Source organism: Amblyomma americanum, chromosome 1 (genome assembly GCF_052857255.1).
Source record: "Amblyomma americanum isolate KBUSLIRL-KWMA chromosome 1, ASM5285725v1, whole genome shotgun sequence".
In the NCBI taxonomy this organism is placed as follows: domain Eukaryota; kingdom Metazoa; phylum Arthropoda; class Arachnida; order Ixodida; family Ixodidae; genus Amblyomma; species Amblyomma americanum.
Genome location: NC_135497.1, coordinates 349,943,112 through 349,968,933, shown reverse-complemented (window position 1 = coordinate 349,968,933; position 25,822 = coordinate 349,943,112). Strand labels below are relative to the sequence as shown.

Here is a 25,822-nt window from a genome sequence, read left to right as displayed (position 1 = left end):
TTTCGCGCTGCGGGAGTTAGGGATTGCTTCTCTGTTGACGAAGATCGTAGACATCGTGCTCGAAGCTGCACCAAAGGCCATCGCTGCCTGACACTTCCCTTCGCGCCCCATGGAACCGAATTTGTTATGGCCGCTTTCGTTTTTGGTCGCTGTCTCAAACTTGACCTCGTCAAACCCACCGGCGCGCCGATACCGTTGGACACACCAAACACACTGCTACGCGGTCAGACCCACACCGTAAAAAGCAAAAGCAAACTGCACACGGCGCCTGTGTAGCACAGCGGGACCACAGCGGGCAGCGAGGAGGTTGTAGAACGGGGAAGTACAATCACTTCAACGCGGACCTATCCAAATCGATCGAGGCGCTGCAGGGCCGTGGGCACCGCGCTGCGAGACATCGTTCAGCGGGCCGTGTGCCTGAGCTTCGGCGAAGGTTAGCTTGCAGCGGCGTCAAAACTTTGTCGCGCCTAAGCCGACGAATCGCCCTGAGAAATGCACCGTGCGGGCCCCGTTTGAGGTGCGAAAAATTTTCGGCATGTCTCAAGCCCAGAAATTCTGGACTAGCGCATTTTTCAACGTGAAATAGTTTATGAATGCAATTTCTTTTCACACATAGTAATATTTCACCCTAGCAATTCAATATATCCGCAGATCTGCCCTCGGCAGGCTTGCATTTTTTTGCTTTTAAAGTTTTTGCTATCGTAAAAAGCGTTGCCTGTATGTTTTCGATGGCTGTCATAACTACTCGATGCTAGCGATGAACAAACTTTAATACAAAGATTTTGCTGCGTGTCGGAAGAATGGACCATTACCTTCATTATTTCCTTAACAGTGGCCAACATATTCCACAGTTGCCTCACAATTAAAATTGATGTCTAAGAATGCTGGACATTGTGCGATTCTCGTTAGTTCTAGAAGGTTATGCGCACTAATTGCAGTTTACCGCGTCGAATGGATGCTCAAGTGTAGAGCAGCGTTAAAATTTATATGCTGAACACGAAACGACCAACGGAGGTCATCTGGAGTTTATTATATCCCTCTGGAGGTAAATTTTGTTTCCTAGGATACGAGATACCAAATACAAGGGATTCTATGAGAGCTTTCAAGGGTAACAGTTATTTCTTTATTTTATACTCCATTCCGTTATATACAGGTTTCACTGCAGTTCTTATTGGCCGAGTAGACCTAGCAAGCGACTTCGCCAAAGAACTTCGTACCACGTGTCCAGTCATTTAACGTGAATCCAGTTGGTGAGAAAACATGCTTCATCGATGCACCAGCGTAGCGAAACACCACAGGAATGGGAAGATGGCACACACGATGCGCTCTGTATGTGTTTAAAAACAAAAGAAATATTGGAAAGCAAAAGTTATGCGTTGCAGTTTCGCGCGTGCGCATTTACAACCCACGTTCCAAGCGGCTCCTGGACCAGCGTCTGTTCGGCCAGGCCTTTCTTAAACCGCCCTTCCCCTGCTCCCCATAGACTACTGCATCACTCAGGCAGATTAGCGCATATGGTTATGTCAAGAAAAGTGCAGGCTTGTTCACTCTCAAATTCGCACAGATGTGGAATTTTGCGGTCGGTTTTGCTTAATACCACGTTTGATCGCAGGGTTTGCCACTACGTAGAGTTCAAGAAGTGATATTCTTTTTGGGGCAGGGAGACCGATAGCATATGCTTCTGCGCCTCTCGTTCAGTGCCGGTATAATCCCTCTGAATAAGTTATCCTTGTTTTTATCATGATTTCCGAGCCCTTCGATTTTGTACAGCAGCAGGAAATATCAGCTCTGAATACCCAGGTCTCTCGATATAACTGTTTCTAACCTGTATTCTCGCAAATTCTCTCATTCATTCCTCCTGTCATCCCAATCCAAGCCCGTTATACTTAGTGGCACGGGCAGGGACACTTTATATTTCTTTCTTTTTTGTGTCCCACAACAATTTTTGTCTTCCCAATCCGACTTCTTCTTCACGCTCTTGTTCAGCACGGCCGCAATGTGCTGGGCGAAACCTGGTCGACAATCAACGTCCCGAGGGCCCTGAGGGTAAGATAAAGTTAACCTTTTGCTTTTTGCGCTCTCACAGGGTCTAGTGGTACAGGAGATCCAGCAAGTGTTCGACTCATGGCTCACCCAGGTCATCCGGCTCTACAGGGGCCTAGACATCATCAAATTCGAGGGGATGCTGGGACCCATCCCGATCCAGTGAGGCCCTTGAATTTGAAGCGATTGACTCCAAGGCTTAGCAAACGAACTCCGCAGTTAGCTTGCCTTTGGCTTATAGGGGAACCTCGTAGAAATCTCGGCTCGAGAGGCGTATTTATACTTTCATACGTGACGATATGCACCGAAATACAATAATAGCTCTCACTAATTGCCCAGGCCAGGAATCTCGCTCCTGAGCTTTAGAAAATTTTAAGGATGATGCGGGTTAACAATGGAGCGGCAACCACAGGTACCACCGTTAGCACGCTTAACACGAATGCTCGAGCGCGTGTCTTCCACTGACATTAGTGCCGCTGGGCGTCGGCCGCTGGGTCTGAGACAATATTTGGGTGGAAGGAGGGCGCGAGCTTGCTCCAACCGCCGCAGACACACCGTGCGGCATGGTCTTGGACTCAGCGCCCAGCGCTCAGGGGCTGTAATGTGATCGCAGGACGCGCAATCGAGCGTTCCTGTTAAGCGTGCTGTCGCAGGTAAGTTCAGCGTCGTAGACAGCGAGCAAGCTATTAAAGCCATACCGGGCAGAGATGCCCTGATTATTTCCTTTTTGAGCGCCCTCCACCCCGTCCCCACTTCCCACGAATGGAATAATTATGGCAGCCGGCTGATATAAAAAGAGACTTAAAGTAGCGCAAAGCCACTCAACAGACTTCTGTGTTCTGCCTGAAGCGGATGCATTGACTGGGAGAGGGTACATACGCCGAGCCAAAACTAAAAGCGAGCTACTACTGCGACCGTCGGACGGCTTATTGCAGCTTTCGAAATAAGCTATCCGTGTCCTTTCATGCCGTAAGTGTCAGTGCCTTTTAAAAAAATTTTTTCGGGCCAGCAACTTGTTAAAAATTTCGAACACCCGAGCGGCTGGTTCCTTACTTTAAGTTCTGATTACTTATTAAAGGCGCAGTATTGGTAACAGACGTCGACACCTGGGGCAGTGATCTCTTCGATATTGTAATTTTTTATATATTTATATTTACACATACTGTTGGCCGTGAGGATATAACAATGATGGGACATAACACGCATATAGTAACATGATCACTCGCAAATACTGCACACAAAAATAAATAGTTCACCATATTCCACAACATACCCATTTCATGAAATGTAATCGATTGCACATTATAATATTTCGGGTATATATGGTTAAAGAATTGATCCCTTCTAAACACAAGTGCAATCAAATCACAGAAGAAAAGAGAAACAAAGATTAAGCACATTAAAACCTCAAAGTGCAAAGAAAGAAGTGTTCTGCGGACAGGACGCTTTTAGCGTCAAGTTTTCACTTGACAATAAATGTTTTCATATGCCGTTGAACTACTTGGCTTTAGTAAGAATTAAAAGAAAGTAAGAATCAGCGTATACTTTATTAGGGGCGCTTGATAACGATATTCATTGCTTGCTGTTAGGTGTTAACTAGTTTCAGGGCTAAGTAACAGGAACTATTGATAATGATGGAATTTATTGAAAGCTGAACTAATAATTTTGATCTGGTCAACTGCAGACGTTTGGCAAGAGGTGGCAGGTAAAGCAGACGCAGCATCTCTGTGACAAAGTCAATGCGTGTATCCGGACATTGAGCCTAGCGGCTCTTCTTTTCAAAGTTTTAAATAATCCATGCACATTCTACAGGATCCCATATAGTGCTGTCATATTATAATGTCGGTCGTAAATATGTAAAATAGCTGTTAATTTGACAAATGGCGAGGTATGTTTTAATCTTCAACGCAAAAAGCTAGAATCTTTACCTAAACAAACTTTCGAAACGCGTTTCGTTCTGCTTAAATCCCAGGAAATTATGAGCTTAGCCCATAATTGTCCTGCGCTCTTGGTCCAGTGTAGATACGTTTTCTTCTTATCTGTGTTTTTTTTCGCTTATCTAAAGGTATGAGCGTCCACCATAACAGTAATCATAGATACTCTCTGTGTTTTCTGTGACCCACAGAACCGCTGTTTTTTCCTCATTTATCTTAATTTTCAATTTTTCGAATCACTTGTCGACTGCTCTGGGAGCATCAATAAGAGCTCGAAGCCGTCGGCGAAAAGTCGCAATTAATCAAACTACAAAAAAAACGTAATTAAAGATCCTCGCCTCCGCTTTCGGCCGCTCCGGCTGCTGCAAGGATAACGACTGGGCTAGCTTACAAAATGGCAACTTGAAGAATTCTCAACCAAGCGCTGTGGGCCGACTAATAAAAAAAAACATAGACCACTTGTCTACAGTCTTTGTCTATTCATAACGGTTATGCCAGCGTCGATTCTGGATACGAACCATTTAAAGCAATTCAACGGAGGCCAGGGCGAAAAAATTGGCAAACTGACTTTCTTGAAACATAAATAAAAAACAGGACAAAAATGACAATCGTTGCAAAAAAGCTGCCGCGGAATGTGAAGGCAGTTGCAAACATTGGGAGTTTTGCTCATGTTTAACTCCGTACACGCCTCGACCAAAATTATGTGACGCCACATGTTCCTCGAACGGTCTCGTAAGCTGCAACGACCACTTAGCGGACTAAATTTAGCCCACAGAGTTTCGGAAACACCAGGCGCTGAGAAGTTTTACCATCAACAGGGTACATGCCAAATTCCCCGAGGTTTTTGCTCGATGCCAAACAGTTAACAACCGACGCCCCGCTCAGACAGCGCTGCCCCAAACTAGATTAGGCCGCTCCTCTGGGAGAAATGAAGAATTCGCTCGCACCTTTCCTTCACACGTCTGCACCGGGATCCGTTACTTTGGCAATATGTTCTTTAGAAACGTTGGGCTTACAGCGACTATTCTTTGGGAGCACATAACTGCCCGTAGTAATACATTCCCGCTATCAGAGCGTAAGCTCTACTTCACGACAGAAGCAGCAACAGCCGGCCCATCGCTGAAGCCTTGACCTTGAATAAATGAATAAAATAAATATTGCCGCGACTGGGATTCGAAACTGTGACTGCGCGAACATATACGCTCTGCTGGCCACTGCACGAGAGCACTATGCTATCGCCGCAGTATTTATTTTCTTGATTGCATATAAAAATTGCCTCAATAGAAAATCTGAATGTGCTTGCGCCACAAAACACTAGGCTACGTAATACGCGTCCACCATACCCCCGCAAGTCCCCACCTTCCCAAACATCAAAATTCTGGGAGGCACATGCATCCAGATAGGGGAGTCAGCTAGGCGGCTCTTCCTGGGCACCATATACTAACCGCACCAAAGCGCACTGCTCACGGAACAAAGATTTCGACGACCGTGGTGATTCGGCATGGCGTTCCATAATGCAGCTCTTGCTGAGGCTCAGGCCTCGTGTTAAACTGCAACACGCTCTCCTGGTGTACATCGTCGTCTTCAACAACTACCATCTGCGGCGCGAAGAGATCAGATCAGCTTAACCTCGTTCAGAGCTTATAACCTGACTCTAATATCGTCGCCAGACGTGCCGACGACACAGAAAAGCAAAACCCTGAGCCAATCAGGCTAAACGCATGTTTTCGCAAGTCTTCTCGGTTTAACTGCGTAAAATCTTACCGTTTTTTTTTAAATGCAAGGGTGGTTTGTGCTATAAATCCTAGAAAGCCTTCCTTTTCCCTGGATTATTTTCTTTCAAGCTCTAACGGTTACGTGCGTTTTAAATCTTCATTTTACGCACAGTTAGCTTATATGACATAGAGTGCATGTTCTCCTTCTTCCGACTTTGATATCCCTTTGACGCACTTCGCATGTGATCTTCGCTTGAGCTTCGATTTCCTAAAATCGCAAAGAAATAACTGACATTCCTAAGAGTGCAAAATCCGCATCGTGCATTTAATAAAATAGTGCCTCTTTGAAACGTCACTTTTCTTGCAGGAGTCGACGAAGCAAGTACATGGGCCGCGAGATCATTACGTGTTTCACGACGAACCTTCTCAAGGATGGGATCTTCTACACGAACTCGAACGGTCGATCAACGATCGAGAGGAGGTACTCACGCGAGCTGTGAGCGGCGTGACCCACGTGGAAACGGTCAGACGACCGGCAAGGATTTGTAGGCCGACTTTGGCGGACGGCATCGCGCACATGCTGATAGCGAAGAGCACGCGAAGCCTTGTGGATTATTATGCCTCCTATTTAACAGTAACGTACTTCGCATCTGTCTTTGTCGAAAGCAACTCTCAGTTTTGCAATCGAGCTTCCAGAGCGCTGCACTTCGATCGGTGAGGAGGTCAAGAGGTTTTTTTCAAATAGCGTAAACATTATGTGGTCAGATGGGTTGGTGGCGCTCAAGCCATAATGCACTCTTTAGCGGGTTAGTACCAGTATGTTTTCCAAAATTTCTTTCCTTTGACGCGCTCTTTATTGAGTCTATTTCGCGACGCGCACCAAACCGAAAAGCGCAACATAAGAGTTGAATTCTCGTTGTTGCCCGGATGAGGCTGAAGCCTGTATTCAGGGATTCACGCGGAAGTTTTGCGCTTGCGTAATGAACATTTAACCTACATACCCTTCGAGTTTCCCCACCAAGTATTGGTCCGGGCCGTGAAATTAGCCTGAAATAACCCGATATCCAGTGGCTTTTAATTAATTATCGAAGGATTACAACGACTGCGACATCCACCTTTTTCGACGCCGTGCGTGCATTTCCCAGGCGGGTATGTATGAACAGTGATCGCGGCATCAGCGTTGGTGTATGTGATTTGGCGGCGGCCTATAGAAAACGCCGATTGCCGCAAGAAAACAGCGAATAAATCTAAGAACTACTCAGCGCTTGTGGAAAGCAACTTGGCTGTATCGTTTAGTATGTTTCAGGCTATCAGTGAAAGACATTGAAAATAAAGCTTGCTAATCTTTTTGCCTACCGTGCTCAAGTACGCTTTGGGTATTTGTCGGCTGCCGACAGTTTAGCCGCTCGTGCCTACGCATACGCCGGGCTGAGCTTAAGGAGCGAGCCCAACGGCCTCACAGGCCTGTCAATAAGTGGCATTTCCAATGATGGCGACGCGACAGGCGGTAGTGTGACGGGTTCAAGCGGTGTGTGACTGCATTACATGATGCCGTGATTATCCGCCTGGTTATACGTATAAGCTCAGGCGTGTAATTCTCTGTCTATTTGGCACGTTTTTGTGCAATCCTAACCATGCCAATCCAAGCCAATGTTTTTAAACATAAAACATGGTTGGTGGTTTATGGGGGTTTGACGTCCCAAAGCGACTCAGGAAATGAGGGGCGCCGTAGTGGAGGGCTCCGGAAATTTCGACAACCTGGGGTTCTCTAACGTGCACCCACATCGTACAGTACGCGGGCCTCTAGAATTTCGCCTCCATCGAAATGCGACCGCCGCAGCCGGGATCGTGACCGCGTCTTTCGGGTTGGCAGCCGAGCGCCGTAACCACTGAGCCACCGCGGCGGCCGTAAAACATAGTAGCCACTGTACGCATTTCAGCTGTGTATTATGTACCCGAACATTTGCGGTCTCTCTTGTTGCCGCGGGAGTCGGTATGCAATGCTTTGCCGGACTGGCGGGGAACATTTATGGGTCGGGTCACAGATGATTCAAGCGGCAATCTTCAGTAGGACTCTGCCAGGTCATGTGTGTTTCTAGGGAGGCGTTCTCCCTGTTTTATTCGGCCTGTGCAAAGCTTTCCTCCGCCTTCGCGTGCGGCCGCATGCAGCAGCCGTAGCCGATCAGTCGAGCGCTTTCATGCTCCGGCGTTTAACCAGTCACTTAGGGAGACTACATACTACTAGCTCTGCCGGCCTGGCTTTTATACGTGTATACATCCCCGCCCAACACTGCCTGAAACGGCCCATAAAATTAACACGTCACCATACAGAACCACATCTTCCATTTGGAGGAGTAGGTTGTGAGGAAAAGGAAAGGTAACGATAAATGTATCACTCTCAGTGAATATTCGAACCGTTCCCACTTCATCCCTCCAGCGGGGGGGGGGGGGGGGGGGAAGGAAGAAGTGGGGAAATAGGAAAAAAATTAGGCTGTGGCTTAGCTCTCGTTAAGCCTTGATATACAATCGAAAAGCTTCAGTTTTGGTTGGTTTGACGTCATGGTTATGCTTCGTAGCTTAGCTGGTATTGTATATATTGTTTATCTATAGGCGTAGACTTGGTTACTCAATGGCATATGTTTACGAGTTAGATACAGAAGCGGCTGTATTAAACTTCTTTATTTATTACTGTTGGACACATTGTCTTGCAGTTCCTCTATAGCCATAAAGACAGCCCGGTGATCCGAGTAGTAGGAAGCGGCTGTCTCTATGGTTTCGCTGTTGTGCAGCCAACTCCCAAGCGAGTACTTCTGGATCAGACGAATTTAGTTTTTCAGGTTTTCTGCGTAGTCTACCAGCAGCCGCACTCTACTTCCCTTCCATGTCGAGTGCGCACGCCTATTCTCAGGCAAGCGCATTTTATAGCTTCCTTGCGCATGCACATGACGCACATGTGCAGTAGCGCGCGGCTGCGCCGAAGGTCAGGCGACGGAGTCGGCGGCGGTGGTGGAGAAAGCATTTATTTGAATATTGCAGAGAGGTTGCGTGGGGAGCAATACCTAGTGGGCCGCTCCCCTTACAGTACTAGGTGGAGTCCCTTATTCAGGGACCCCATTGGTCTGGGCCGCAACTCGGCAGCGGCGAGGAGCGACCACCTGTGCGGCGCGTGACGTTACTCGTGCTCCGACATATGCCGGCTCGCGCGAAGCGCGTTGTTGACTAGCGTAGTGAAGCTTTTCGCTTCTAAAGTGAGAAAGGAGTGCCAGCAATCGTCATAAGACGAGCGCATAACGCAACTTTCACCGCGCATTTTCTTTCGTCATAACCTCCTTTCCATCGCAACTCATAGCGCGCTGGGTGTCCGAGTGTGTCCGAGAGGGACCTGGGAACCAGAATGACCGATCAGTTTGGAAACAATCGTATCATCACCATCCCCAGCTCAGCTGTGCTCACTGCAGGGCAAAAGACTCTTCCATACATTTAGAATTAACCCTGTTCTGTGCCAGCTGCGGCCACTCTATCCCCGCAAGCTTCCCCATTCCATCTGCTCACCTGACACTGCATGCGATGCTCTGCTACATTTGCCTTCGCTACCCTAAGGAACCATCGGTGGTTTGCAACCCGCATTAATGCCTTGCCCATGTCGTTTTCTTCTTCTTGATTTCGACTAACGTATTGTTCACTGACGTTTATTCCCTGATCATTCCACTCTCTTTCTGAATCTTAATGTTACACCTTCCATTTTCGTTTTCATGACTCGCTGCGCTGCCCATATTTTCATTTGAATCTTTTTCGTTAGCCTCCACGTGTCTGTTCAACAGTGAGTACTGCTACTGGTGGTGGTACTGGATACTGGTACGTTGCTATTTGTGAAACGTTATTATGTGCCAAATTCTTTCAACCTGTTGCAAATGGGTTGCAAGCCCCAAGGGTAGCGTTGGCCTGGCGGCCTGGGGCAAAGCTGGAAACATCCGAAGGTCCCGGCAAAGGATGAGTCGACTGGCAACAGAACAACTTGTTTATTCTGGCATCGCAAAAGAGCAGCTGGTCAGGGCGACCACGTTACTCGAAGGAAGAAATCGAAGTCTCTCTCTGGCGTCCGGGGCAGCGGCTTTTATACCCTCGGAGTCGAGGGCAAGAAGGAACGGCTTGGGATGAGGCGCCCGATACGGCGACGCTCAGACATGTTCAGACGTGACGTGCGCGTCCGCCGGGCCGGCGCTGGTCAGACCTCCTCGCCTCCCAGTTGGGGAGCTCCTCTCCCCGGCTGCCGCGCTTTGACAAGCGTGGGCACCAACATGCACACACACACACGCACACACGACGACACGTGGCATTGAATCCTGCCTGGACGCGCTTGGCGAGAGGCGTTACGGCAGCACTGAACGGGCCCAAAATGACCGCCACTTTGAACGAAGCCGCGCCGTCCGTTGCATCCGCGCCGGCTATACCGCGCGTCGTAGGCTAAACTTAACAAACCCTAGTCATAGTCTCGCTCGTATACGGTCCGGATCTGCGGTCAAAATTTGAGTCAGATGTACTCCCTTACCACTTCCAACACCTCGGCGCCTATCGTGAATCGTGAACTGCTGGCCCTCTCCCAGGTTGTTGAACATTACTTTAGTCTTCTTCATGCTAATTATTTGTCCCACCGTCCCACTTTGAGTGTTCAAGCCGTGAATTATGTGCCGCAATTTCTCCCTTGAGTTACTTAGCAGGGTAATGCCATCCGCAAATCGGATATTACTGAGCTTCACGAGGGTGTTGTCGCGGGCTAGTTAGTTTAACATTGCTTAAAAGGGGAAAGCGCAAACACAGGGCGAAGAGAGCGCGCCTGTATTGTGCGTCCCTCTCATCGTCCTGTGTTTGCGCTGTTCCCTTCTCTTCAATTACTGAGGTGTTCTCATAAAAGTTAATTTCCGGCTCTTCCGAATCCAGCCCTCTGAATACCTCTTGCAAACACGCCGTGAACAGCCGCGTGCATAGATTGTGTCTCCATGCCTGACACTGCGCATAGCCGAGAAATAAAGGCGCCTATGTGCTGTGCGATGTCAAACCACGTTAATTATCCCCAGGATGTCGAAATTATTCCGGAGCCCTCCACTACGGCACCCCTCTCTTTTTTTCTTCTTTCACTGCCTCCTTTATTCCTTCCTTACGGCGCGGTTCGGGTGTCCGCCGAGATAAGTGAGACAGTTACTGCGCCATTTCCTTTCCTCAAAACCAATTTTTTCCCAGCGCGCCTCTCTCTTTTCCTTTCTCTTTCTTTCTTCTCGCTCTTCATTCCCTTCATATCCCTTCTCATTGCCGGCCGATATTAAGGTGGCAGCCCTTGGCTCGGCAGTTACGGTGCCCCAGCCAGCTTCTTTCTTTTGATGTTTACAATAACAAATATTACCACCACCAACACCATGGCATGCTTCCCATGGCAATTATGCGCTGGGAATTTACATTTTTAGAAGCCGGTGGCAAGTGGTGCTTCAAAGGCTGCAGGGTGCTTCAATGCTTCGATACCTGCATCGCCGCGGTGACACCCATTGTTCGATCGGGATACACAATTCTGAGTCGCAAAGGTTGCACAGATCCCTGTTAAGAACACTCGAAGGATCTAACTTTCTGCCTGAAATAAGATTTTATGCTTGGAAGCAGTGTCGAACGGGCTTGCGGCCCGGAAAGCCGAAAATGCTGTCTTCTGGAATGATACTGTGGCGTCGCAACATTGAGTTTCTGCCGCAGAATAGCGTAAGATTCTACACTTCGAACGCCGACGCTGAACATCGAGTATTTAAGGGAACTTAAGGACGGCGCCTGCGCAACGCCATTCGTTATCCGTGCGCTAATCTACTCTAGCGAGCCGCGCGAACAGCTACAAAGTACGTGCCACAATCAAGTGCGCGTGCTGTTGCTGCGATGGCTAGGTGGTTGTTTAGTGCGCCAGGAGAAATCGGCTGTTCGCTGCTGACTTTTTGGTGGCGTGGCTTCAAATTCAGCTGAAAAAATTTTCCCTTTACATCAACACAATTTATGCATCAGGTTTTGCATTTCTTTCGGTGACAGTTTCACTGAGATTTCGGGATGGTGTTCGAAAAAGATTGCTGAGAGCAGGAGCTAAAATAATTTGGTACTTATTACCCTAGATAGGTAGTTGGCGTCTTCCACTGACGCAGAAAACAGTGTTGAACGGTCAGGCATAATATAGTTTACAAAATTTACCAGATGAAAGGTCACTTCAGGACCCATGAGTATTTTTATTTTCTACCATTCTTGCTCATTAATATTGCTCAAGCGTGTTAGAAGAGTATTGTTTTTGTCCTGAATAAACGAACAAACTCAGTTCCCAGAGCACAGCACAAAGGAGTGTCGCATAGAATGAAACAGAGGCAGCATCTATTTCCTCGGCGTCACCACGAGTGGACTATGAGAGAGATATAAGACATTTCTGAGGAGACACCCGTACAGGGTCTACATGTACTACTGGGAAGAAAAGTTTCCGAGGCGCGAGTTCTAAGAAAAATGCTTATTGTAGCTCCACATCGCTACCCAGTCATCTGATATTATATGTAGGCATTAAAGGCCTAAATGCTTCTTCCTCTCTTCACAATATCAGTCGGCTGGGTAGCGAGGTAGAGCTGCAATAAACGTTTTTCCTAGAACTCTAGTTCCGGAAACTTTTGTCCTCAGTAGTACATGGCCCTGCTTGCGTTCACCAGATAGATAATTATTAGCCTCCACTTTGAATCGGGGTGGTGACAAGTGTCATCTAGCCATTAATTCCTAGCGTGCTCATTATCTTCTGATTAACTGTAGATTTTCTTCCCGTTGCTAAACTACTCTCTAAGCTTTCTCCACCAATCCTCTAGTCGTCTCTTACTTGCCTCTGCACCGTGACAGCGCCACCTTCAGGAACATATAGACAGAGGCAGAAAGTGTTCAGCGAATTCAGTGCCTCATATTTGTTTGTTACGACTAAGTGCCAGTCAGCGCAACTCACTCTGATGAAATGTGAAGCTCTTGGACAATACGATATCTCCTTCACGCACAGACAAATTTTCTTGCGTCCCTGTCTGCATAGCCAGTGTCGTATTGCGGAGTCAGTTTTGTCTTTTTCATGACGCGCTCTTTTCGCAGGCGTGGACCCACGGCAAGGAAAGGAAACGATAACTGGAGCACCACGGCTTCGCAGTACTATCCTGTTGTGTCTTGGGTATACATGAAGGTAAGCTGCTGTTGACAGCTCTCATTCAGAGTACAACGCACTCGCACTAGATCAGGCACGCCTTGTTGCCTTCACGTTAGCGTACACACTGCGCGAACTCTCGAGGCTAACGACGCAACTTACTCGGTTCTTTCTCCCTTGCCACTCCTGACAGGACGAGGTTCGAAACATCCAAATGACCATCCTACCAGACTCGGCGCAAGGGACAGCCAGTCTCCACGACGAGGAGGTCGAACTCATGGTAATGTGATCAGTCGTTGTTAAGTTCTGAAAAACACCGCAATATTTCAACCCGTGCTGAAGTGTCTACGGTTGGTCTGCTCGCTCCTGGCTCGATACGGACCTGTGCCGCCTTGATCACTGATCAGGCTCACTGTGTTTTCTAGCGCTATGATGCCAGCAGTTATCATTGCTCTGCTCAGGTGTGCGGACACTAATTGTTTAATAACTACGGGTATTTACGGAGTGTACTTGCATGGGGGTACTACAAGTAACAGATTAGTAAACTGCTCACTGTACACTCAGTCAACCAGCAATGGGGCCCTGCCGTGGGAGGGGGGCACGTTTTGTCACTATGCGCGTGCTTTTCAAGCGTCCATGAGAGAGTCGTACGGATATGTAGAGAAGCGGCCAATCAGTCCATTGATCTGAAAAGTGAGCGCCCTTGTGTACATTCTCGTCCATCTCTACGCGTGACTGCAAAGTCCCGGTAGAGGTCGCCACGGGTCTAGGCCACCCCTTCCTCTTGTATGCAAGGGACACTGTTGGTGGCCGTTTTCCTGAGCGACGCCGAGTGAGCGGGGCTTAAAGGTTATCACAGCGGCACTCGAACCTGCCTAGAGACTACACGCCATGTGTCGTGTTATAAGCAAGAATGCATGCGACAAGCACAGAGCGCATTTTTGGCAATGGAAAGTAGCTCCCTTCCCACGACAACTTATTGTCGCAATCAAAAATATTAACTCAAAAAGGGCATTCTACTGCTTGCGGTAGCACGATGACGATCCACGTTTCGATCCCTCGTTTTCGCCTATATTCGAGCGCAGCGGGGCAATGGCGAACCGGTAAGATGGCCGTTTGACCTAGACTTAGCGCATTCTATATTGAAACTCGTACGAACCGCACATTATGGCTACCCGGCACTACGAAGTTGAAGTCCAAAGAGTTGTGATCCGTGCGCGAGCGTACAGACACCACATAGTATCAAGCATCGATCTCGAGCCCCGAAAAGTGCAGTTGTTTCTCAAGATGACACTGGTCCAATCGCATACCACCTATGTGTCATTGTGCACATCAGAAAGTGGGTGCCGCCATAGCTATCATCTAGATGCTGGCTCTGCCATAGGACACCCCGCCCGAGCGCAGTATACAAGGTGCTTCGGCTTCACTAGGCATGGCACTCCGGCGATAACCGAAGCCGACCAGGAGCTGCAGCTGCGCCTGGCATGTCGCGCGCATCCAGGCTCCCTTTGATGCCCTGTAATCGAAAAAGATAAGCGCTACCGTTTCAAACGCTACATTCGCGGGAAGGGAGGAGACCTGAGACCAGGAGTTGCAACTGCAGCTTGCTCCTCGCCCGTATTCCCCCGAATTTAATATAGCTCTCAATGCGTATCCACAACTGCCATCGGCTCCGTGATGGAGAAGAGGCTATCGCGCATACATCTGCTCTAGGGCCGAATCCAGCCCAAGAAGACCTTGAATTTATGCCGCCAAGGCAGCCATTAACTTTCAACTCTTGTAACGTCCTTCACCAGTATTCAACCAAACACTATTCGTCTTCGCAAGAGCGACGTGGCCCTCACGCCAGCGCTCAGAGACAAAACCTTCTGAGAAAAAAGAGGAGTCGCACTGCTCTGCCGGTCGTGCGAGGTACCTAACTCTGCCGTTTACGTCCCATCGGCTTGTACTGAAAATAACATCAGGAAGAGGATCATGGTGGCTGCATCAGAGGGAGTCAGTGCCAATTCGTATTGGGAATGAGCCCGTGACCCCCGTGGCATCATCCCTTGCATTTGACACTATAGCCGGAATCCTTTACTCTGATTCTCTTGAAGATCAGAATACAGGACGCTGCACACCACGACAATCAGACCACCTCCTGGCAACGCCTCTGTACCCTCCCAACGAACCTTCATCAATGACCCCTAGCCTCCTCTCTTGAGCGTTAAAACACAAAGCGTATAGAATCCAATACGTTCATGCAATAAGGCATTTTCAATCACTTAGTCCTCGCGGCGTTAACGTGGGCACGTTAGCGTCGCGAGGACTAAGTGATTGAAAATGTCTTGTTGCATGAAAGAGCGAGCACAGCTTGAAAGGGACGCTGAGGACAACTCCATCCAGTTATTGTTCTCAGCAAAAATTTATTATCGGCCTTTTTCTGGCTATGTTGACATTTGTAGGGCAGAAAAAGATGCATTTATCGATGAGAAAATTGTATTTAAACATTTTCCCGCCATTAGATCTAAACACGTGACGTCCTAATCGAAAAGCACGCGTGGACAATATTTTTGAAGCGAATGGCGGTGTAGCGCCCTCTGGGATCAACACTTCGAAAAACGGTGTCGACGCACTCATTTTACTTGGGAAATCGGCCACTGATGACGGCACCTGTATTTTGTTTTCAGTTGAACGAGGTACCTCATCGATACAGGCCAGCTTCTTTTGACCTCAGTGTCCCTGAATAAATGCGCAGCCTCGCTCGCTTGACAGAGAATGTGGCTTGGTAAGGAGAAAGAAAATCGACTGGCGCACGTAACTGTTCACCGCGCTAAGTGGTATCACCTGGAAATAGGCCTCCAAGCGGAGAAGGCGCTTACATGGAGGAGAGCGGGGGCATCCTTGAGGTAGCAGAAGTCAGCTTACCAGCGTATCTCGAATGGCAGTAAAGATGGGCATCTGCACATCTGTTGGCGGGAAGAAACAGTAGCTTTTATTTTCGCACGCTGTCTTTCCAAACGGCCGTTTATGACGCAATTTAGCATGCAAAACGTCTAGATAAGGCAATATGCGCCCTACCCATCAATTTTCAGTGTCATAGACAAAGAAAACGTGCTGCAAAGGATTTCAAAGTATTGCGTCCGCAAATTTGGACATCGCGCCTTAATGCCGAAATTCTCCAAGTGTCGTTTCCTTGTCCAGATGCGTCGTTGTTTTTGTGAGCAAGTACTGTACTAAATACCCTTAATTATTAACTGTAGATGCTCGACAACTTGCGTCTGGAAGAATAAACTTCTTTCCTCTTTACTCGCGTCTGCGCACGTCTATGCCTTTCTCGATTTCTCGCTGTGCACGCGCATAAAATGTGCGCGTGCGGTTGGCTATGCCGGGTCGCAGGTGCACCGACGGCTGGTGGAGGAAGACGGCTGCGGCCTGTGCGAAGTGGTGAACGACACGTCCGTGGTGCGCGGTCGCCATTGGGTGCACTTCGGCAACTCCGAGTGGCCCAGCATGCGTCAGCGGGCGCTGCAGCTCGTCTACGCCCCCGTGCTCGCATACGCCAAGATGAGCAGTGAATCCGTCGACGGCGCACTCGCCAAAGGAAACGTGAGCACGCTGCAGAGTGGGGACCCGACATTACGGGAAGTTCTCGCATAAATCGAGAACCGTGCACACGGCTCCTTTGGTTAATGGTAACGGCGGAAGATCAGAAGGTGACATATCCACTTGCGGCAGCTGCATGGAGTCAGTGCTGTGATTTCGCATGGGCGCCGAATAAGTATGTTCGATTACGCTGTGAAACGACAAAAATGTGGTGTTATCCCTCGCTCCAACCAAAATAATGAAAGACTTCTGTGGAAGATAAAACCAAAGCGGCATGGCCGCACGTTTGCAGTACACGGTTTGGGGAATAAAAGAAATAAAGTTATGCACGCGCAGAAAAGCCCTTCGCATGCAACGCCTCGAAGCACTAAGTTACTTAAATGCATACACCATCAGCTGGAACGAATGCCAGCTGACTGGGCCTCGAGAAAACGCGGACACACGTCTTCCACGCGAGCCCGCATGAAGCACTCTTTCGGGATTTCAGAGCGCATTGAATGAGCAGCGAACGCGCGATGAGAAAAAAAAAATGGCTGAGGGTCGACCTGGTTGAACCTATAGTTGACGAGCGAAAGCAAAGCCGGCGCTATTTATAGCGAACAATGATGTGAGATCATTTCTACGTCATCGCATAACGTCACACCAGGCGCTGCGAATCTCAACTCTAAAGGTCAAAGTGAAAGATAAGTCAAAGTTAAAGGTCACATAACCGCTGGTCAGCGGTCATGCTAGTTGATCATTAGATATACCCCATGCCATACTTTGTATATCATGGCTATGGCAGAATGACTAAGTCATAGTTTGACCTTGCTAGGCATTCAGAAGTTGTAGCTCTGGTAGTAGAGCTCTCGCTCTAAAAACTGCAGTCACGAGATCTCTTATATCTACCGAAACGTCCTTTTACGCCGACGATGCGGGATGCATTAAAGCTACGACAGGAAGCAGATAGTGTAAATGTTTAGTGTAAGTAAAAAAGAACACGTATAAGAAAGCACAACCAGAGACTGGATGGTCATGATTCAAGCGCCTGAGTCAGAAAGCGTAAGGTGCTATGCAAGGGCACCTGAAAAATCGAATCTTGTGGCGTTCGCCTGCGCAGCACAGCTTTGTGGGTTCGGTCGCCGGCAGTGGCGACCGCGTGAAAATCGAGGAGAAACATAAAAGCGCCCTGGTACTGAGGTTTTGGTGTACGCTAGGTAATGCACTTGGCTTATTAACGGCAACAATGAGTTTCCAAAGCCGTTAGGACATACGAAAGATTTTCGTGCGATTCCTCACTCGCGCCTGAGGTCACGATCCGACTGACTGACCCGTTTGTGACTATAAGCATATTTTCCCATACGTTTTTTCTTCAAGGCTGCGCTGCTACTCCATTCAGGAAGCGATGTTATGCCTAGCATCATACTCTTAGTGCTGGCTTTACCGGCTAAGGTGCACGTGAAATCAGGGTGCAGATCAGAAATGGGGCCGCGGCTGCATGCCATTGCAGAGCGCGTCTGACAGCTTGCTGTTTGCAGCTGAGGCGTGATAAATATAAAATAAAAAAACTCCAGAATAACTACCGCCCCTTCTAGTAATGTCAGGAGCTGCGCCACTATCAGTGGATGACGTTTTGCCAGGCGCGGGATTGCTGTAAAGGCAACCAGATTACCGAAGAGTGGTGATTACGTGGCCATCTCTAAAATCAGTCATCGTGCCGTTTCTCAGCCTCAAAGCTTCTTCGCAAGCAGAGACAAGCGTGTTGCCAGCTTTCAGTAGCCGTTGTCTGTCACCTTTTTGGAGATGGGCATGGAAGCAGTAATGCGACGCTTGCGAAGACCAGCACCGATGACACGGAGGAGACTTTCTCGTCGTATTCCCAACCGCGCTACTATGCACGCGAGTCTCTTCACCTCACCGGCGTGGCCACTGTTGGCGCAGTTCTCGGGCTTGCGCGAGGAGCTGCCGGAGAACGTGCACATTCTGACGCTGGAGGCGCTTTCGTCCTCCCGGTTGCTGCTGCGACTCGAGCACCTGCTCCTCGAGAAGGAAGACAAGGAGGTCAATGACAAGCCCAAACCAATAACGGTAAACGTGCTTTTTCGCTACTCCTTTCACACCACTTCGCCGTCGTACGGTCTGGATAAATTACGCGGTCACAAGCGCGAGGGCGCACTCACATCGAGACTGCCTGAAAGTTTAGCGGGATGGAGATCAGTAAAGTTGTTTCTGTTCCCGTTTAGCAAACTGTGAGGCATGCTCAGTGAAGAATTGCATAGCAAAGACCACGTGATGAGAAACAAAAAAGAGGGCCATTTGTGCACTGTATTGCACATTGTAGCAAGAAATATGCAAAATACTCAGCTTAATTCGACGTAAATGAAAACAAAAATTATGTTTCAACATAAAAGCAACCCCATCAGAAGCCTGCTGTGATCATTTTCACTTTAGTTGGTACGAACTGATTAACTTCGTAACCATGCTATATGGACAAAAAATTGTCTTCTTGGGCTAGAACTTATAAGCAGAAATTCAAGACAATAGCATTTTTCAACGAGAAATAGTTCATGAGCGCAATTCTTGCATATATTGTAAGATGTCGCTATAACAATCTTTATATCCGCAAATCTCCCCTCGGCAGCTTTGCATTCTTTTGCTATTACGGTATTGCTATTAACGTTCCTAGCTGGTTTCCATCGCTGACGAGCGATGGAAATCTTTCTTTCAATGCTTTTCCATCGCTGGCGAGCGATGGAAAAGCATTGAAAGAAATATTTTTTTACGCACCGAAAGAATGGGCCATTACCTTCAATATTTCCATAACAGTACCTTGAAATATTCCAATATTCAAAATTATTGTCCAAGAATCCTGTACTTGAGTCGTCTGGAAACACACACAGCTGGACTCGTGTATTTTTTTTTTGTTATTCGGAGATTCAAGCAACTCAATCGCGCTTTTATTTCTTCATCTTCAGATTGCCGTGCAATTTTTTCTATTCTTGCCCTTAATGAAAGTGTTCGAGATTCAAGCAGTCCGAGGCTAGCATCGAGTTTGAACATCGCGCAGGAAAGGCTTGGTGGAGAGGCTCGGTGTTCTCAGACTGTGGTACTCGCGCCACCTGTTTGGCGGGCACAAGCGGTCAAAATTTAGCTTTTGCAAAGTAATATAGTCTTGCATCAGGAAATGGTGCTGTCGAAGATGAGATTCTTATTTACAGAACTATCCTCTCGGGGTTTCATGGTACTTGACAGTGGCTGAATATTTTTTATAACATTTGGTCCGTAAACTGACATGACAGTCGCATCTAGTTCTTTCATCGTGCCGAAAAGCAAGGAATGCTGCTTGGAGTTACAGTGAAACGATTTGCAGTACTGGACTTTCGTTATCGGTTCGTGTACAAGGCTGCCGTACAGGAGCCGAAGTGTCCAGCTTTCATTTATACCTGTACGTGCTCTGCCCTAAATTTTGTCCTTCAACGTAAGTGGGACTGTAATACCAGATGGTACGCAACCTATGTGGGCGGCCACGTGACTGGTTCCATGCCGCCCACGGTGCTTGACCGTTTCAGCGCCTGCTCAAGCGCAACCATTTGGAGGACGTGCGAGAGGCGACCCTGACTGGCCACATGCTGCTGGACGAGATGCGGCGCTTGCGGTGGCGCCAGACGCAGACCTCAGCCGCGAACACGGTGCTCGGCGGCTCCGGCTTATTACGCGACCAGGAGGGCTACAGGGTGCGCCTGGCGGACGGGAGCATCAGGACCACTATGCAACGCTCGTGCCAAAGGCGCGCTAAGGGCCGCATCACTTCCCCGCTCCAGTCTTCCATCTTCAAATGCGTGTACATGACTCACTTGACATCTGAAGGAATAAAACCTACCCGAGGAAGGCTTAAGTGCGGTTTTGGTTACTGTCGCTCGCTCGAAAGAAAGAAAAAAAAACCTTGTCTTGCGTGCGAGTACAGTCGCAAGAACCTGATCTCGTTGAACTATACTAAATCTAAAAACTAACAAGGCTAGTACTAATGGCTAGCCACAAATCTCTGGAACCAGGGGTCTGTCTGTAACAGTTGAAAAGATGACAATTAGAATTTAGCTAATCGCTTCTCTAGTTACCATGATTAGTATGGTTCCCGGTGTGCTTAAACACTGGCATTAGAACGCCGCAAAAAGCGTCTGTTTGCCAAAAAAACCGTTTAAATGATTAGTGGCGGGCTTCCGTGAAACCACTGGTAGAGTTCAACGAGCGCAGACACTTGGAACTGTGCTGGCACACAGGGACAAAGCTTATTCTTTTTGAGCCAAAAATAAAGATTCTGAACACGAGTTAATCTATAAGGGAGTCAAAAGGAGTTATAGGTCCCCTATCACGCTACCTAATAGGAGCCGGGTATGCTGTTCATGCCATGGGGCAGATTTCCATAACTAAAATATGAAATACTTACGGTTGGCAACAGAAGCAGATCCCGTCTTCACTACATGCGAAGTTCTTGCAGTTGCCATGGTTTTAACCCATGGAGTTTTCAATATCCTCTGATCCTAAGCTGAATACCTCTGCTGCCACGGTTAAAAGTTCCCTTCCAATGTTAACTGCAACAAGTTACTGTGGCTTCAGGTGGGAATATGCCTCCGTTGCCAACAGCGTAGCATTCCGTACTCCGAAATCTGCACCTAGGATAGGGCAGCATACTCTGCTGTAATAGGGAGTTATATAGAACCCCATTCACTCCTTTCTTACTCCCTTACAGGGCGATTCATGCTAGTGGTATACGTTAAAATGACGTTTCCGGAACACGGTTCGTGCCGCTCAAAACGGAATAAGTTCACATTGTGGGGCAGCCGGGGATGATTGAAGCGCAATAGTGCACGGAAGTTTTGCAAACTCTTGACCAACCCTTAGGAACCCTAACGCGACAGCGTTTGATGTCACTTAAGAAGGAAGCGTTTGCTCAGCTTCGCGTCAGCGTCTCGTCTACCGGCGTTGTCGCGCGGCGTACACAGGAGCGGGCGACCAAACACACGAGGGCGTACGAACTGGTGTCTCCAGACGGAGGTGTGGAGAGATCGTGCATAAAGCCTTTCAATTGTCCCCTGTCCTTGCTAATCGTCCTGTTCAGCGGCGACGGGAACTTACTGCGGGGGCAATGTAGGAACAATAGCGTGTGGACAGAAGGGGCGCTGCAGCCTTCGCAGAAAGGAGCCCCGCCGCCAATGGCGGGTACAGCAGCGGCGTAGATTAATCCGCAAGTCGCTCCAGTGCGCAGTTAGTCATTGGCCCCCACCAATCCCCACCTAGGAGGTATTTCCGGCGCCGACGCTGAGCAAGGAATCAAGGGGTCGATTCACGTCGCACGTTGCTGCATTTCAATGGAAGGAAAATGCGAAAAAAATTCCGCGCACTGTGATTTCAGTGCACATAAAGTAGTCCCAGGAAGTTGAAATCCATTCATAGCCTCAAACCACGCAGCGGTGCTTTGCCGCGTCAACAAAAAATGAGAAATAAGAAAAAAAAAGAATATATAGTCGCATCCGCATTGCAGTAAGACGCTGGCGCGGATGTTTGCTGAGGCATGAGCACCGGCTCGCCGATACCACTGTGCAGTGAGGCCCCTACAGTTTACCACAGCGTGCAGCAGAGATCCTGCTGTGCGCAGGATTGTATAACCGATTGGCGTAGTTTGTCGGCGTCAGGAGTGCGCTTTTACTAAAATAAGAAGCCGTAGACAGTTTGGTGCGCGTTTTGGCGCCAGAGTAAGAGTTCTAACATTGGGCAGCTAAACCTTACATACCTATTTCTAATGCCCTTAATTTTCGGGTTAAACCAAGTTTTACCAGGTTCTAGCACCTCTAGGAGATTTCCGAGAAATCAGGTTCAAGAACATATATTTATCCAGAGCACGAAGCAGAAGAGACCGCACGGGAACTGCCGGATGTGTTGTACTTAATCTAGCGTAGAGTTCTCAGTTCAATATTCTTTTAAACTTCTTTTCATGTTTGCACATTGTTATCAATAAGTCCGAAAAATAAGTTCTAGAAGCGATAGGCCAGAACACAGGTATATTATACTGCCCGCGCGTCTTGCAAGCACCACTGCATTGACACTACCTCTTCTAATGACGTCATTTTCCAAGGGTGTGAGATTGTCCAACGCTGGAAGAGGAAAGGTAGAGAGATTCTCATATGCTGCGTGCGCTTAAAGTCGCCAACCTTAATGTTGAATGAATATTTTTGCTCTTAGTGAACAATGGTATAGGCAGGTCTAGCACAGACATTGGAGTTTTGCGCATGAATGTGGTAATGAGTGTAGTAAGAGAAGAAAGGAAAGAGAGTTAACAGATTAGGTACGCAGTTTCCGCAGCGCCACCGCATCTTCTTCACGTCAGAGGTCGGTGTTTGTCTATAGCGTATCGCGTCTGCAAGCGCCGGTGCGCGCGAATAGCCCGAAATGCAGGCCATATGGGCGCGAGGTACACTGACAAAAAACCAGCCGCCGTATGCTAGCTCAGAGCATACACAATTTGAGCCCCGAGCTCGACGCCTTAGGCTTTGCCTTCAAGGCTAATGCTAGTCGTCCGCATCGTTCCATACATAGATCGTCCTTTCGCGGCGAGGAAGAAAAATGGTGAAAAATCCCAGCTTCCGATGGTAGGGCGAAAGGAGAATGAAGACAAGAGGTCCCCGCGGTTAACAAACAATATTTTATTTCACAATCGTTTCTGTTTTTTTCTCCTTTTTTTTTTCAAACCACACACGATTTACCGTTCCGTCCTAACAGGAATAGGGCGCCCAACACACACAATGCTCCCTCTCTTCGCCGCGAACAATGGGCAACATCTGTTAGATAAGCAGAGAACCAGTCGGTGTTACATGCCACTCGCACACTGCGCGCGGTGTTATGGAACAAGGTCCCCAGTGTTGGCCCTCGGAGCGCTCTCACCAACAGCATGCAGTGACTCAACTGCACAAGGGCCTGCAAACAAGCGCAATCCGCACAGTGCCTGCGTGAAGAACGCAGCCGCACTCAAAGGTGCTGTCCGGACTTTTTTGCCCACTTGTACTACGCAAGACTTGGGAAAATGAAGTCATGGCGTGTGTGTGTACACTGTCGTTTACAAATGGCGTTCGCCTTCACGGACCCTCCTCAACGGCGCTTCCATTCATTGCACGCACTCTTAGGTATTGCGCTGGTTTACAGAAAATAGACAGAGCTACTCGATACAAAAGCCCAGTCATATAGTACCAGGCTTGACCTGATATCAACACTTTTGTCTCACGACTTTTCGATTGTTTCTGTGTGCCATCAAAACTGAGTACTTTACGTGCGACAGTTTCGTTACTTCGCTACCACGATGCGGGGTTGCGTTAAAAATCAGATCGGTATGTTTACAGTTATGACCATTTAGCTATTAAAAGTGCCAAATAACTCGTCAGAAAACAGCTGCAGGGAACTGCTGATTTCGTTATGACCAACATATGGCACGTCGTTGTTTTTACAACAGTAGCACAAGCTTCATGGGATTCAAGTCCAAGACACGCTCGCAAGGCTTCTACAGGGCCACTTACGCCTTTGTCGAAAGTGTAGGGCTTGCTGCATGCGTTGTCAAGGCCGCAGCAGGGAAGCGCGGTGGAGAAAAGAGAGTTGTCCCCTTTCCTGAGGTCTCTTTGAAGCCCGGTACTAGCCCAACTAGAAGTTCTTCTAAACTACCTGAGGTCTCCTTATGCGATGAGTGCCGTACGAGAGCGGCAGCAAAGTCGTATACGTGAGCTTCGGTCACGTGCACTGGGCTGTATACGTTCGATAAAGACTCGGCGTTCGGGTGGCTTTCCGCCGAAATGCAGACGAGAGCAGGCACGAAACGCATGCATTTAGCCCCGCTAGAGTGGTCATCAAAAGCGTTCTGTGCAAGAAAAACAGCAAACAGCACTGCAAAAGCCAAGAGAGTCATCTGGTTTTCACCAGTGCCGCCATGTTACTCGTCAAATGGCGTTAGCCTGTACAGGATACAACTTCTCGTGCACACTTTGACGGTCAACGAAAGGAGGAGCAAATATTGAAAGTGCTTACAAAGGAAGCAGTGCTTACAAAACTGTATACTTCTTTTATACCATTCTTTTGTCACCCTTTTGCCTGAAGACAAATAAAACAGGCTTTGAAAGCAGTCGCAAAAGGCGGCCAATCAAATTTCACCCTGCATTGCGCAAATGTCCAGAGGCACAAGGCGCACAGCGAAAACCTGCAACACGATCGCAAGCTTGCTTGAGCAAGGCATCCTGAATACAGAATGACTCAGTTGTCCCCGAGTAACTGCTTTCAACTCAGAGACCAACACATGCACTTTCCTCAACTCTGGCCATGTTGGCGGATATTTATGGAAAGTCTTGCCCAATATCTTTTGTGTGTCAATGCTGGGTCTGCCTCTGAACACAATAAGCCTCGTTCATTGACATGGCCAGGGCATCATTCGGATGCCTGTCAGAACGAAGTTCTCTTAGTGCTGGCAGCTGGAAATAAAAGAGCAACATCTTGATTCTTTTTTCACTGCTTGATTTTTTTCCCTTTGATTCAGAAGTAGTCAGTTCAAGAGAACACCGAGTTTAAGCAGTTAGCAATGTCGGCTGTCTTCTGCATCAATGCCGGTGACTATACTTCTGTGGAATTACTAACGGCTAAGTTGAAAAACCCTGCCCATATTCGAAGAATTGTAGCAAGTATACGCCGCTGTTTGCGCCACAGTTGTATTAGAATTTCAAATTTCCAGAATTTCAAATGTCCCAACCGGCGACTGTCGAGAAGACACGACAACGCACGGCAGCCTTTCTGCCATCTGTTTACAGCTTACTTTTTGCCTGTCGAGAATGTCGTACTTCGGCAAAAACTACGAGTTGTTAAATTAGAAATCTAAAAACAACTTCCATCTTCCGGCTGTTTCCCCCGGTACCTTCTCGATTTCTTCTACCTGTAACCTTTAATGCTTACAGCGCGCGTCTAGATCGCTTCGACTACGTCGCGAGTCTCAAACTCAAATCAAATCAAAATTTATTCGTCTGCATGCATACATGTTCATACATTCTGATCGGCCTAAGTACATTTTGCTTGTGGGCTGATCAGGCAGCAGGTGGAGAAGTAACTCTGTATGAATACATTTGTTTTCTAAAAAAGTCATGCTAACACGAAAAAGTCTGAAAACAAAATAACACATATGAAACAACTCAGGCTATACACAAGGCAATACATTTGCACACCAATTCTTTATGTCCTTCATCATCCCACGCTTGTTATTAGCAATACATAGATCATTGGGAATTTTATTAAATACAGCTGGTACATAATAATTGCGAGTCTTTTTACCATAGTTTGTATATACCCGTGGCTTAACAAAACGTTCCGTT

General features: G+C 48.0%; 1 pseudogene across 1 annotated transcript in view; it reads left to right on the top strand.

Moving 5' to 3' along the window:
- Nucleotides 1-25,560, top strand: part of LOC144121584 (lysosomal alpha-mannosidase-like) — a 96,534-nt pseudogene extending 70,974 nt beyond the window's left edge. The window contains exons 9-16 of the transcript XR_013312645.1: nucleotides 2,087-2,205; nucleotides 6,060-6,173; nucleotides 12,821-12,908; nucleotides 13,063-13,149; nucleotides 16,248-16,457; nucleotides 18,375-18,521; nucleotides 20,003-20,328; nucleotides 25,542-25,560. The product of XR_013312645.1 is annotated as a lysosomal alpha-mannosidase-like (transcript). The remainder of the gene's footprint in view (nucleotides 1-2,086; nucleotides 2,206-6,059; nucleotides 6,174-12,820; nucleotides 12,909-13,062; nucleotides 13,150-16,247; nucleotides 16,458-18,374; nucleotides 18,522-20,002; nucleotides 20,329-25,541) is intronic.
- Nucleotides 25,561-25,822: the final 262 nt, after the last annotated feature.